Source organism: Oncorhynchus keta, chromosome 24 (assembly GCF_023373465.1).
Source record: "Oncorhynchus keta strain PuntledgeMale-10-30-2019 chromosome 24, Oket_V2, whole genome shotgun sequence".
In the NCBI taxonomy this organism is placed as follows: Eukaryota; Metazoa; Chordata; class Actinopteri; order Salmoniformes; family Salmonidae; genus Oncorhynchus; species Oncorhynchus keta.
The window spans coordinates 17933739-17946067 of NC_068444.1; the positions used below are offsets into that span (position 1 = coordinate 17933739).

At 43.4% G+C, this 12329-nt stretch overlaps 1 protein-coding gene and 2 long non-coding RNA genes across 3 annotated transcripts in view; 2 read left to right on the forward strand and 1 right to left on the reverse strand.

Moving 5' to 3' along the window:
* Nucleotides 1-12329, reverse strand: part of LOC118377710 (inactive heparanase-2-like) — a 235695-nt gene that overhangs the window by 87055 nt on the left and 136311 nt on the right. The window lies entirely within an intron of this gene.
* On the forward strand, nt 2234-6824 carry LOC127911403 (uncharacterized). Its single transcript, XR_008078268.1, has 3 exons — nt 2234-2288; nt 3645-3730; nt 6631-6824. It is a non-coding gene; the product is annotated as an uncharacterized LOC127911403 (long non-coding RNA).
* On the forward strand, nt 4470-6119 carry LOC127911402 (uncharacterized). The gene is made up of 3 exons (XR_008078267.1): nt 4470-4584; nt 5759-5822; nt 5997-6119. It is a non-coding gene; the product is annotated as an uncharacterized LOC127911402 (long non-coding RNA).

Sequence of the window (12329 nt, forward strand, 5' to 3'; positions counted from 1 at the left end):
GCTAGGCTAACTGAGGCTTCAGTGCATGCGCTTTCTGATCCTACAGTTACAAACAACAACTCCATTCAGAATAATAAGTAGCAGCTTACCTGTTGGCTATTGGTTGTTGAAGCCTATCCTTCTCCTTTAAATTATAATTCCCTGAATTTAATTCCATTTCATACTGATTCGGCATTAGGCTATAGAGCCTCAGTGTGTTGCAAAAGTTAGGAGACATTTTGCAACACACTGAGGCTCTATAGCCTAATGCCGCTTTGAAGACTTATGACTTATGGCCAATAACAAGCTACACGCAACACGCTCCAGGATAGTGCAAAGAGGAGCAGAATCACAATAAATAAGACAAATACTTTATCTCTCTACTACAGCAGGTTAATGTCTCTCTCTCTACTACAGCAGGTTAATGTCTCTCTCTCTACTACAGCAGGTTAATATCTCTCTCTCTTCTACAGCAGGTTAATCTCTCTCTCTCTACTACAGCAGGTTAATGTCTCTCTCTACTACAGCAGGTTAATGTCTCTCTCTCTACTACAGCAGGTTAATATCTCTCTCTCTTCTAAAGCAGGTTAATGTCTCTCTCTCTACTACAGCAGGTTAATATCTCTCTCTCTTCTACAGCAGGTTAATGTCTCTCTCTCTACTACAGCAGGTTAATATCTCTCTCTCTTCTACAGCAGGTTAATGTCTCTCTCTGTCTACTACAGCAGGTTAATGTCTCTCTCTCTACTACAGCAGGTTAATGTCTCTCTCTCTCTCTCTCTCTCTCTCTCTCTCTCTCTCTCTCTCTCTCTCTCTCTCTCTCTCTCTCTCTCTCTCTCTCTCTCTCTCTCTACCACAGCAGGTTAATGTCTTTCTCTCTCTACTACAGCAGGTTAATGTCTCTCTCTCTACTTCAGCAGGTTAATGTCTCTCTCTCTCTACTACAGCAGGTTAATGTCTCTCTCTCTACTACAGCAGGTTAATGTCTCTCTCTCTCTACTTCAGCAGGTTAATGTCTCTCTCTCTCTACTACAGCAGGTTAATGTCTCTCTCTCTACTACAGCAGGTTAATATCTCTCTCTCTACTTCAGCAGGTTAATGTCTCTCTCTCTACTACAGCAGGTTAATGTGTCTCTCTCTCTCTACTACAGCAGGTTAATGTCTCTCTCTCTACTACAGCAGGTTAATGTCTCTCTCTCTCTACTACAGCAGGTTGTCTCTCTCTCTCTACTACAGCAGGTTAATGTCTCTCTCTCTCTACTACAGCAGGTGTCTGTGTCTCTCTCTACTACAGCAGGTTAATGTCTCTCTCTCTACTACAGCAGGTTAATGTGTCTCTCTCTCTCTACTACAGCAGGTTAATGTGTCTCTCTCTCTCTACTACAGCAGGTTAATGTCTCTCTCTCTACTACAGCAGGTTAATGTCTCTCTCTCTCTACTACAGCAGGTTGTCTCTCTCTCTCTACTACAGCAGGTTAATGTCTCTCTCTCTCTACTACAGCAGGTTAATGTCTCTCTCTCTACTACAGCAGGTTAATATCTCTCTCTCTACTTCAGCAGGTTAATGTCTCTCTCTCTACTACAGCAGGTTAATGTCTCTCTCTCTCTACTACAGCAGGTTAATGTCTCTCTCTCTACTACAGCAGGTTAATGTCTCTCTCTCTCTACTACAGCAGGTTGTCTCTCTCTCTCTACTACAGCAGGTTAATGTCTCTCTCTCTCTACTACAGCAGGTTGTCTCTCTCTACTACAGCAGGTTAATGTCTCTCTCTCTCTACTACAGCAGGTTGTCTCTCTCTCTCTACTACAGCAGGTTAATGTGTCTCTCTCTCTCTACTACAGCAGGTTAATGTCTCTCTCTCTACTACAGCAGGTTAATGTCTCTCTCTCTCTACTACAGCAGGTTAATGTCTCTCTCGCTACTACAGCAGGTTAATGTCTCTCTCTCTCTACTACAGCAGGTTAATGTGTCTCTCTCTCTCTACTACAGCAGGTTAATGTCTCTCTCGCTACTACAGCAGGTTAATGTCTCTCTCTCTACTACAGCAGGTTAATGTCTCTCTCTCTCTACTTCAGCAGGTTAATTTCTCTCTCTCTCTACTACAGCAGGTTAATGTCTCTCTCTACTACAGCAGATTAATGTCTCTCTCTCTCTACTTCAGCAGGTTAATGTCTCTCTCTCTACTACAGCAGGTTAATGTCTCTCTCTCTCTACTACAGCAGGTTAATGTCTCTCTCTACTACAGCAGGTTAATGTCTCTCTCTCTCTACTACAGCAGGTTAATGTCTCTCTCTCTCTACTTCAGCAGGTTAATGTCTCTCTCTCTCTACTACAGCAGGTTAATGTCTCTCTCTACTACAGCAGGTTAATGTCTCTCTCTCTCTACTTCAGCAGGTTAATGTCTCTCTCTCTACTACAGCAGGTTAATGCCTCTCTCTCTCTCTACTAGAGCAGGTTAATGTCTCTCTCTCTACTACAGCAGGTTAATGTGTCTCTCTCTCTCTACTACAGCAGGTTAATGTCTCTCTCTCTACTACAGCAGGTTAATGTCTCTCTCTCTCTACTACAGCAGGTTGTCTCTCTCTCTCTACTACAGCAGGTTAATGTCTCTCTCTACTACAGCAGATTAATGTCTCTCTCTCTCTACTTCAGCAGGTTAATGTCTCTCTCTCTACTACAGCAGGTTAATGTCTCTCTCTCTCTACTACAGCAGGTTAATGTCTCTCTCTACTACAGCAGGTTAATGTCTCTCTCTCTCTACTTCAGCAGGTTAATGTCTCTCTCTCTCTACTACAGCAGGTTAATGTCTCTCTCTCTCTACTACAGCAGGTTAATATCTCTCTCTCTACTTCAGCAGGTTAATGTCTCTCTCTCTACTACAGCAGGTTAATGTCTCTCTCTCTCTACTAGAGCAGGTTAATGTCTCTCTCTCTACTACAGCAGGTTAATGTGTCTCTCTCTCTCTACTACAGCAGGTTAATGTCTCTCTCTCTACTACAGCATGTTAATGTCTCTCTCTCTCTACTACAGCAGGTTGTCTCTCTCTCTCTACTACAGCAGGTTAATGTCTCTCTCTCTCTACTACAGCAGGTTGTCTCTCTCTACTACAGCAGGTTAATGTCTCTCTCTCTCTACTACAGCAGGTTGTCTCTCTCTCTCTACTACAGCAGGTTAATGTGTCTCTCTCTCTCTACTACAGCAGGTTAATGTCTCTCTCGCTACTACAGCAGGTTAATGTCTCTCTCTCTCTACTACAGCAGGTTAATGTCTCTCTCTCTACTACAGCAGGTTAATGTCTCTCTCTCTCTACTTCAGCAGGTTAATTTCTCTCTCTCTCTACTACAGCAGGTTAATGTCTCTCTCTACTACAGCAGATTAATGTCTCTCTCTCTCTACTTCAGCAGGTTAATGTCTCTCTCTCTACTACAGCAGGTTAATGTCTCTCTCTCTCTACTACAGCAGGTTAATGTCTCTCTCTCTCTACTACAGCAGGTTAATGTCTCTCTCTCTCTACTTCAGCAGGTTAATGTCTCTCTCTCTACTACAGCAGGTTAATGTCTCTCTCTCTCTACTACAGCAGGTTAATGTCTCTCTCTCTACTACAGCAGGTTAATGTCTCTCTCTACTACAGCAGGTTAATGTCTCTCTCTCTCTACTACAGCAGGTTAATGTCTCTCTCTCTCTACTACAGCAGGTTAATGTCTCTCTCTCTACTACAGCAGGTTAATATCTCTCTCTCTACTACAGCAGGTTAATGTCTCTCTCTCTACTACAGCAGGTTAATGCCTCTCTCTCTCTCTACTAGAGCAGGTTAATGTCTCTCTCTCTACTACAGCAGGTTAATGTGTCTCTCTCTCTCTACTACAGCAGGTTAATGTCTCTCTCTCTACTACAGCAGGTTGTCTCTCTTTCTCTACTACAGCAGGTTATGTCTCTCTCTCCACTACAGCAGGTTAATGTCTCTCTCTCTACTACAGCAGGTTAATGTCTCTCTCTCTACTACAGCAGGTTAATGTCTCTCTCTCTCTACTTCAGCAGGTTGTCTCTCTCTCTCTACTACAGCAGGTTAATGTCTCTCTCTCCACTACAGCAGGTTAATGTCTCTCTCTCTCTACTACAGCAGGTTGTCTCTCTCTCTCTACAACAGCAGGTTAATGTCTCTCTCTCTACTACAGCAGGTTAATGTCTCTCTCTCTCTACTACAGCAGGTTGTCTCTCTCTCTCTACAACAGCAGGTTAATGTCTCTCTCTCTACTACAGCAGGTTCATGTCTCTCTCTCTACTACAGCAGATTGTCTCTCTCTCTCTACTACAGCAGGTTAATGTCTCTCTCTCTACTACAGCAGGTTAATGTCTCTCTCTCTACTACAGCAGGTTAATGTCTCTCTCTCTACTACAGCAGGTTAATGTCTCTCTCTCTACTACAGCAGGTTGTCTCTCTCTCTCTACTACAGCAGGTTAATGTCTCTCTCTCTCTACTACAGCAGGTTGTCTCTCTCTACTACAGCAGGTTAATGTCTCTCTCTCTCTACTACAGCAGGTTAATGTGTCTCTCTCTCTCTACTACAGCAGGTTAATGTGTCTCTCTCTCTCTACTACAGCAGGTTAATGTCTCTCTCTCTACTACAGCAGGTTAATGTCTCTCTCTCTCTACTACAGCAGGTTAATGTCTCTCTCTCTACTACAGCAGGTTAATGTCTCTCTCTCTCTACTACAGCAGGTTAATGTCTCTCTCTCTCTACTACAGCAGGTTAATGTCTCTCTCTCTACTACAGCAGGTTAATGTCTCTCTCTCTACTACAGCAGGTTAATGTCTCTCTCTCTCTACTACAGCAGGTTAATTCTCTCTCTCTCTACTACAGCAGGTTAATGTCTCTCTCTACTACAGCAGATTAATGTCTCTCTCTCTCTACTTCAGCAGGTTAATGTCTCTCTCTCTACTACAGCAGGTTAATGTCTCTCTCTACTACAGCAGGTTAATGTCTCTCTCTCTCTACTTCAGCAGGTTAATGTCTCTCTCTCTCTACTTCAGCAGGTTAATGTCTCTCTCTCTCTACTACAGCAGGTTAATGTCTCTCTCTACTACAGCAGGTTAATGTCTCTCTCTCTACTTCAGCAGGTTAATGTCTCTCTCTCTACTACAGCAGGTTAATGTCTCTCTCTCTCTCTACTATAGCAGGTTAATGTCTCTCTCTCTACTACAGCAGGTTAATGTGTCTCTCTCTCTCTACTACAGCAGGTTAATGTCTCTCTCTCTACTACAGCAGGTTAATGTCTCTCTCTCTCTACTACAGCAGGTTGTCTCTCTCTCTACTACAGCAGGTTAATGTCTCTCTCTACTACAGCAGATTAATGTCTCTCTCTCTCTACTTCAGCAGGTTAATGTCTCTCTCTCTCTACTACAGCAGGTTGTCTCTCTCTCTCTACTACAGCAGGTTAATGTCTCTCTCTACTACAGCAGATTAATGTCTCTCTCTCTCTACTTCAGCAGGTTAATGTCTCTCTCTCTACTACAGCAGGTTAATGTCTCTCTCTCTCTACTACAGCAGGTTAATGTCTCTCTCTACTACAGCAGGTTAATGTCTCTCTCTCTCTACTTCAGCAGGTTAATGTCTCTCTCTCTACTTCAGCAGGTTAATGTCTCTCTCTCTACTACAGCAGGTTAATGTCTCTCTCTACTACAGCAGGTTAATGTCTCTCTCTCTCTACTTCAGCAGGTTAATGTCTCTCTCTCTACTACAGCAGGTTAATAGCCTCTCTCTCTCTCTACTACAGCAGGTTAATGTGTCTCTCTCTCTCTACTACAGCAGGTTAATGTGTCTCTCTCTCTCTACTACAGCAGGTTAATGTCTCTCTCTCTACTACAGCAGGTTAATGTCTCTCTCTCTCTACTACAGCAGGTTAATGTCTCTCTCTCTCTACTACAGCAGGTTAATGTCTCTCTCTACTACAGCAGGTTAATGTCTCTCTCTCTCTACTACAGCAGGTTAATGTCTCTCTCTCTCTACTACAGCAGGTTAATGTGTCTCTCTCTCTCTACTACAGCAGGTTAATGTGTCTCTCTCTCTCTACTACAGCAGGTTAATGTCTCTCTCTCTACTACAGCAGGTTAATGTCTCTCTCTCTCTACTACAGCAGGTTAATGTCTCTCTCTCTACTACAGCAGGTTAATGTCTCTCTCTCTCTACTACAGCAGGTTAATGTGTCTCTCTCTCTACTACAGCAGGTTAATGTCTCTCTTCTACAGCAGGTTAATGTCTCTCTTCTACAGCAGGTTAATGTCTCTCTCTCTCTTTTACAGCAGGTTAATGTCTCTCTCTCTCTTCTACAGCAGGTTAATGTCTCTCTCTACTATAGCAGGTTAATGTCTCTCTCTCTCTACTTCAGCAGGTTAATGTCTCTCTCTCTACTACAGCAGGTTAATGTCTCTCTCTCTCTACTACAGCAGGTTAATGTCTCTCTCTACTACAGCAGGTTAATGTCTCTCTCTCTCTACTTCAGCAGGTTAATGTCTCTCTCTCTCTACTACAGCAGGTTAATGTCTCTCTCTCTACTACAGCAGGTTAATGTCTCTCTCTCTCTACTACAGCAGGTTAATGTCTCTCTCTCTCTACTACAGCAGGTTAATGTCTCTCTCTCTACTACAGCAGGTTAATGCCTCTCTCTCTCTCTACTAGAGCAGGTTAATGTCTCTCTCTCTACTACAGCAGGTTAATGTGTCTCTCTCTCTCTACTACAGCAGGTTAATGTCTCTCTCTCTACTACAGCAGGTTAATGTCTCTCTCTCTCTACTTCAGCAGGTTAATGTCTCTCTCTCTCTACTACAGCAGGTTAATGTCTCTCTCTCTCTCTACTACAGCAGGTTAATGTCTCTCTCTCTCTACTTCAGCAGGTTAATGTCTCTCTCTCTACTACAGCAGGTTAATGTCTCTCTCTCTCTACTACAGCAGGTTAATGTCTCTCTCTACTACAGCAGGTTAATGTCTCTCTCTCTCTACTACAGCAGGTTAATGTCTCTCTCTCTCTACTACAGCAGGTTAATATCTCTCTCTCTACTTCAGCAGGTTAATGTCTCTCTCTCTACTACAGCAGGTTAATGCCTCTCTCTCTCTCTACTAGAGCAGGTTAATGTCTCTCTCTCTACTACAGCAGGTTAATGTGTCTCTCTCTCTCTACTACAGCAGGTTAATGTCTCTCTCTCTACTACAGCATGTTAATGTCTCTCTCTCTCTACTACAGCAGGTTGTCTCTCTCTCTCTACTACAGCAGGTTAATGTCTCTCTCTCTCTACTACAGCAGGTTGTCTCTCTCTACTACAGCAGGTTAATGTCTCTCTCTCTCTACTACAGCAGGTTGTCTCTCTCTCTCTACTACAGCAGGTTAATGTCTCTCTCTCTCTACTACAGCAGGTTAATGTCTCTCTCTCTACTACAGCAGGTTAATGTCTCTCTCTCTCTACTACAGCAGGTTAATGTCTCTCTCTCTACTACAGCAGGTTAATGTCTCTCTCTCTCTACTTCAGCAGGTTAATTTCTCTCTCTCTCTACTACAGCAGGTTAATGTCTCTCTCTACTACAGCAGGTTAATGTCTCTCTCTCTCTACTACAGCAGGTTAATGTCTCTCTCTCTACTACAGCAGGTTAATGTCTCTCTCTCTCTACTACAGCAGGTTAATGTCTCTCTCTCTCTACTACAGCAGGTTAATGTCTCTCTCTCTCTACTACAGCAGGTTAATGTCTCTCTCTCTACTACAGCAGGTTAATGTCTCTCTCTCTCTACTACAGCAGGTTAATGTCTCTCTCTCTCTACTACAGCAGGTTAATCTCTCTCTCTACTACAGCAGGTTAATGTCTCTCTCTCTCTACTTCAGCAGGTTAATGTCTCTCTCTCTCTACTACAGCAGGTTAATGTCTCTCTCTCTACTACAGCAGGTTAATATCTCTCTCTCTACTTCAGCAGGTTAATGTCTCTCTCTCTACTACAGCAGGTTAATGCCTCTCTCTCTCTCTACTAGAGCAGGTTAATGTCTCTCTCTCTACTACAGCAGGTTAATGTGTCTCTCTCTCTCTACTACAGCAGGTTAATGTCTCTCTCTCTACTACAGCAGGTTGTCTCTCTTTCTCTACTACAGCAGGTTAATGTCTCTCTCTCCACTACAGCAGGTTAATGTCTCTCTCTCTCTACTACAGCAGGTTAATGTCTCTCTCTCCACTACAGCAGGTTAATGTCTCTCTCTCTCTACTTCAGCAGGTTGTCTCTCTCTCTCTACTACAGCAGGTTAATGTCTCTCTCTCCACTACAGCAGGTTAATGTCTCTCTCTCTCTACTACAGCAGGTTGTCTCTCTCTCTCTACAACAGCAGGTTAATGTCTCTCTCTCTACTACAGCAGGTTAATGTCTCTCTCTCTCTACTACAGCAGGTTGTCTCTCTCTCTCTACAACAGCAGGTTAATGTCTCTCTCTCTACTACAGCAGGTTAATGTCTCTCTCTCTACTACAGCAGATTGTCTCTCTCTCTCTACTACAGCAGGTTAATGTCTCTCTCTCTACTACAGCAGGTTAATGTCTCTCTCTCTACTACAGCAGGTTAATGTCTCTCTCTCTACTACAGCAGGTTAATGTCTCTCTCTCTCTACTACAGCAGGTTGTCTCTCTCTCTCTACTACAGCAGGTTAATGTCTCTCTCTCTACTACAGCAGGTTAATGTCTCTCTCTCTACTACAGCAGGTTAATGTCTCTCTCTCTACTACAGCAGGTTAATGTCTCTCTCTACTACAGCAGGTTAATGTCTCTCTCTCTCTACTACAGCAGGTTAATCTCTCTACTACAGCAGATTAATGTCTCTCTCTCTCTACTACAGCAGGTTGTCTCTCTCTCTCTACAACAGCAGGTTAATGTCTCTCTCTCTACTACAGCAGGTTAATGTCTCTCTCTCTACTACAGCAGATTAATGTCTCTCTCTCTCTACTACAGCAGGTTGTCTCTCTCTCTCTACTACAGCAGGTTAATGTCTCTCTCTCTACTACAGCAGGTTAATGTCTCTCTCTCTACTACAGCAGGTTAATGTCTCTCTCTCTCTACTACAGCAGGTTGTCTCTCTCTCTCTACTACAGCAGGTTAATGTCTCTCTCTCTACTACAGCAGGTTAATGTCTCTCTCTCTACTACAGCAGGTTGTCTCTCTTTCTCTACTACAGCAGGTTAATGTCTCTCTCTCTCTACTACAGCAGGTTAATGTCTCTCTCTCTACAACAGCAGGTTAATGTCTCTCTCTCTACTACAGCAGGTTAATGTCTCTCTCTCTCTACTACAGCAGGTTAATGTCTCTCTCTCTACTACAGCAGGTTAATGTCTCTCTCTCTCTACTACAGCAGGTTGTCTCTCTCTCTCTACTACAGCAGGTTAATGTCTCTCTCTCTCTACTACAGCAGGTTAATGTCTCTCTCTCTCTCTACTACAGCAGGTTAATGTCTCTCTCTCTCTCTACTACAGCAGGTTAATGTCTCTCTCTCTACTACAGCAGGTTAATGTCTCTCTCTCTCTACTACAGCAGGTTAATGTCTCTCTCTCTACTACAGCAGGTTAATGTCTCTCTCTCTCTACTTCAGCAGGTTAATTTCTCTCTCTCTCTACTACAGCAGGTTAATGTCTCTCTCTACTACAGCAGATTAATGTCTCTCTCTCTCTACTTCAGCAGGTTAATGTCTCTCTCTCTACTACAGCAGGTTAATGTCTCTCTCTCTCTACTACAGCAGGTTAATGTCTCTCTCTCTCTACTACAGCAGGTTAATGTCTCTCTCTCTCTACTTCAGCAGGTTAATGTCTCTCTCTCTACTACAGCAGGTTAATGTCTCTCTCTCTCTACTACAGCAGGTTAATGTCTCTCTCTCTCTACTACAGCAGGTTAATGTCTCTCTCTACTACAGCAGGTTAATGTCTCTCTCTCTCTACTTCAGCAGGTTAATGTCTCTCTCTCTCTACTACAGCAGGTTAATGTCTCTCTCTCTACTACAGCAGGTTAATATCTCTCTCTCTACTTCAGCAGGTTAATGTCTCTCTCTCTACTACAGCAGGTTAATGCCTCTCTCTCTCTCTACTAGAGCAGGTTAATGTCTCTCTCTCTACTACAGCAGGTTAATGTGTCTCTCTCTCTCTACTACAGCAGGTTAATGTCTCTCTCTCTACTACAGCAGGTTGTCTCTTTCTCTACTACAGCAGGTTAATGTCTCTCTCTCCACTACAGCAGGTTAATGTCTCTCTCTCTCTACTACAGCAGGTTAATGTCTCTCTCTCCACTACAGCAGGTTAATGTCTCTCTCTCTCTACTTCAGCAGGTTGTCTCTCTCTCTCTACTACAGCAGGTTAATGTCTCTCTCTCCACTACAGCAGGTTAATGTCTCTCTCTCTCTACTACAGCAGGTTGTCTCTCTCTCTACAACAGCAGGTTAATGTCTCTCTCTCTACTACAGCAGGTTAATGTCTCTCTCTCTCTACTACAGCAGGTTGTCTCTCTCTCTCTACAACAGCAGGTTAATGTCTCTCTCTCTACTACAGCAGGTTAATGTCTCTCTCTCTACTACAGCAGATTGTCTCTCTCTCTCTACTACAGCAGGTTAATGTCTCTCTCTACTACAGCAGGTTAATGTCTCTCTCTCTACTACAGCAGGTTAATGTCTCTCTCTCTACTACAGCAGGTTAATGTCTCTCTCTCTACTACAGCAGGTTGTCTCTCTCTCTCTACTACAGCAGGTTAATGTCTCTCTCTCTACTACAGCAGGTTAATCTCTCTCTCTCTACTACAGCAGGTTAATGTCTCTCTCTCTACTACAGCAGGTTAATGTCTCTCTCTCTACTACAGCAGGTTGTCTCTCTCTCTCTACTACAGCAGATTAATGTCTCTCTCTCTCTACTACAGCAGGTTGTCTCTCTCTCTCTACAACAGCAGGTTAATGTCTCTCTCTCTACTACAGCAGGTTAATGTCTCTCTCTCTACTACAGCAGATTAATGTCTCTCTCTACTACAGCAGGTTGTCTCTCTCTCTCTACTACAGCAGGTTAATGTCTCTCTCTCTACTACAGCAGGTTAATGTCTCTCTCTCTCTACTACAGCAGGTTAATGTCTCTCTCTCTCTACTACAGCAGATTAATGTCTCTCTCTCTCTACTACAGCAGGTTAATGTCTCTCTCTCTACTACAGCAGGTTAATGTCTCTCTCTCTCTACTACAGCAGGTTGTCTCTCTTTCTCTACTACAGCAGGTTAATGTCTCTCTCTCTCTACTACAGCAGGTTAATGTCTCTCTCTCTACAACAGCAGGTTAATGTCTCTCTCTCTACTACAGCAGGTTAATGTCTCTCTCTCTCTACTACAGCAGGTTAATGTCTCTCTCTCTACTACAGCAGGTTAATGTCTCTCTCTCTCTACTACAGCAGGTTGTCTCTCTCTCTCTACTACAGCAGGTTAACTACAGCAGGTTAATGTCTCTCTCTCTCTACTACAGCAGATTAATGTCTCTCTCTCTCTACTACAGCAGGTTTGTCTCTCTCTCTACTACAGCAGGTTAATGTCTCTCTCTCTACTACAGCAGGTTAATGTCTCTCTCTCTCTACTACAGCAGGTTAATGTCTCTCTCTCTACAACAGCAGGTTAATGTCTCTCTCTCTACTACAGCAGGTTAATGTCTCTCTCTCTACTTCAGCAGGTTGTCTCTCTCTCTCTACTACAGCAGGTTAATGTCTCTCTCTCCACTACAGCAGGTTAATGTCTCTCTCTCTCTACTACAGCAGGTTGTCTCTCTCTCTCTACAACAGCAGGTTAATGTCTCTCTCTCTACTACAGCAGGTTAATGTCTCTCTCTCTCTACTACAGCAGGTTGTCTCTCTCTCTCTACAACAGCAGGTTAATGTCTCTCTCTCTACTACAGCAGGTTAATGTCTCTCTCTCTACTACAGCAGATTGTCTCTCTCTCTCTCTACTACAGCAGGTTAATGTCTCTCTCTCTACTACAGCAGGTTAATGTCTCTCTCTCTACTACAGCAGGTTAATGTCTCTCTCTCTACTACAGCAGGTTAATGTCTCTCTCTCTACTACAGCAGGTTGTCTCTCTCTCTCTACTACAGCAGGTTAATCTCTCTCTCTACTACAGCAGGTTGTCTCTCTCTCTCTACTACAGCAGGTTAATGTCTCTCTCTCTACTACAGCAGGTTAATGTCTCTCTCTCTACTACAGCAGGTTAATGTCTCTCTCTCTCTACTACAGCAGGTTTGTCTCTCTCTACTACAGCAGATTAATGTCTCTCTCTCTACTACAGCAGGTTGTCTCTCTCTCTCTACAACAGCAGGTTAATGTCTC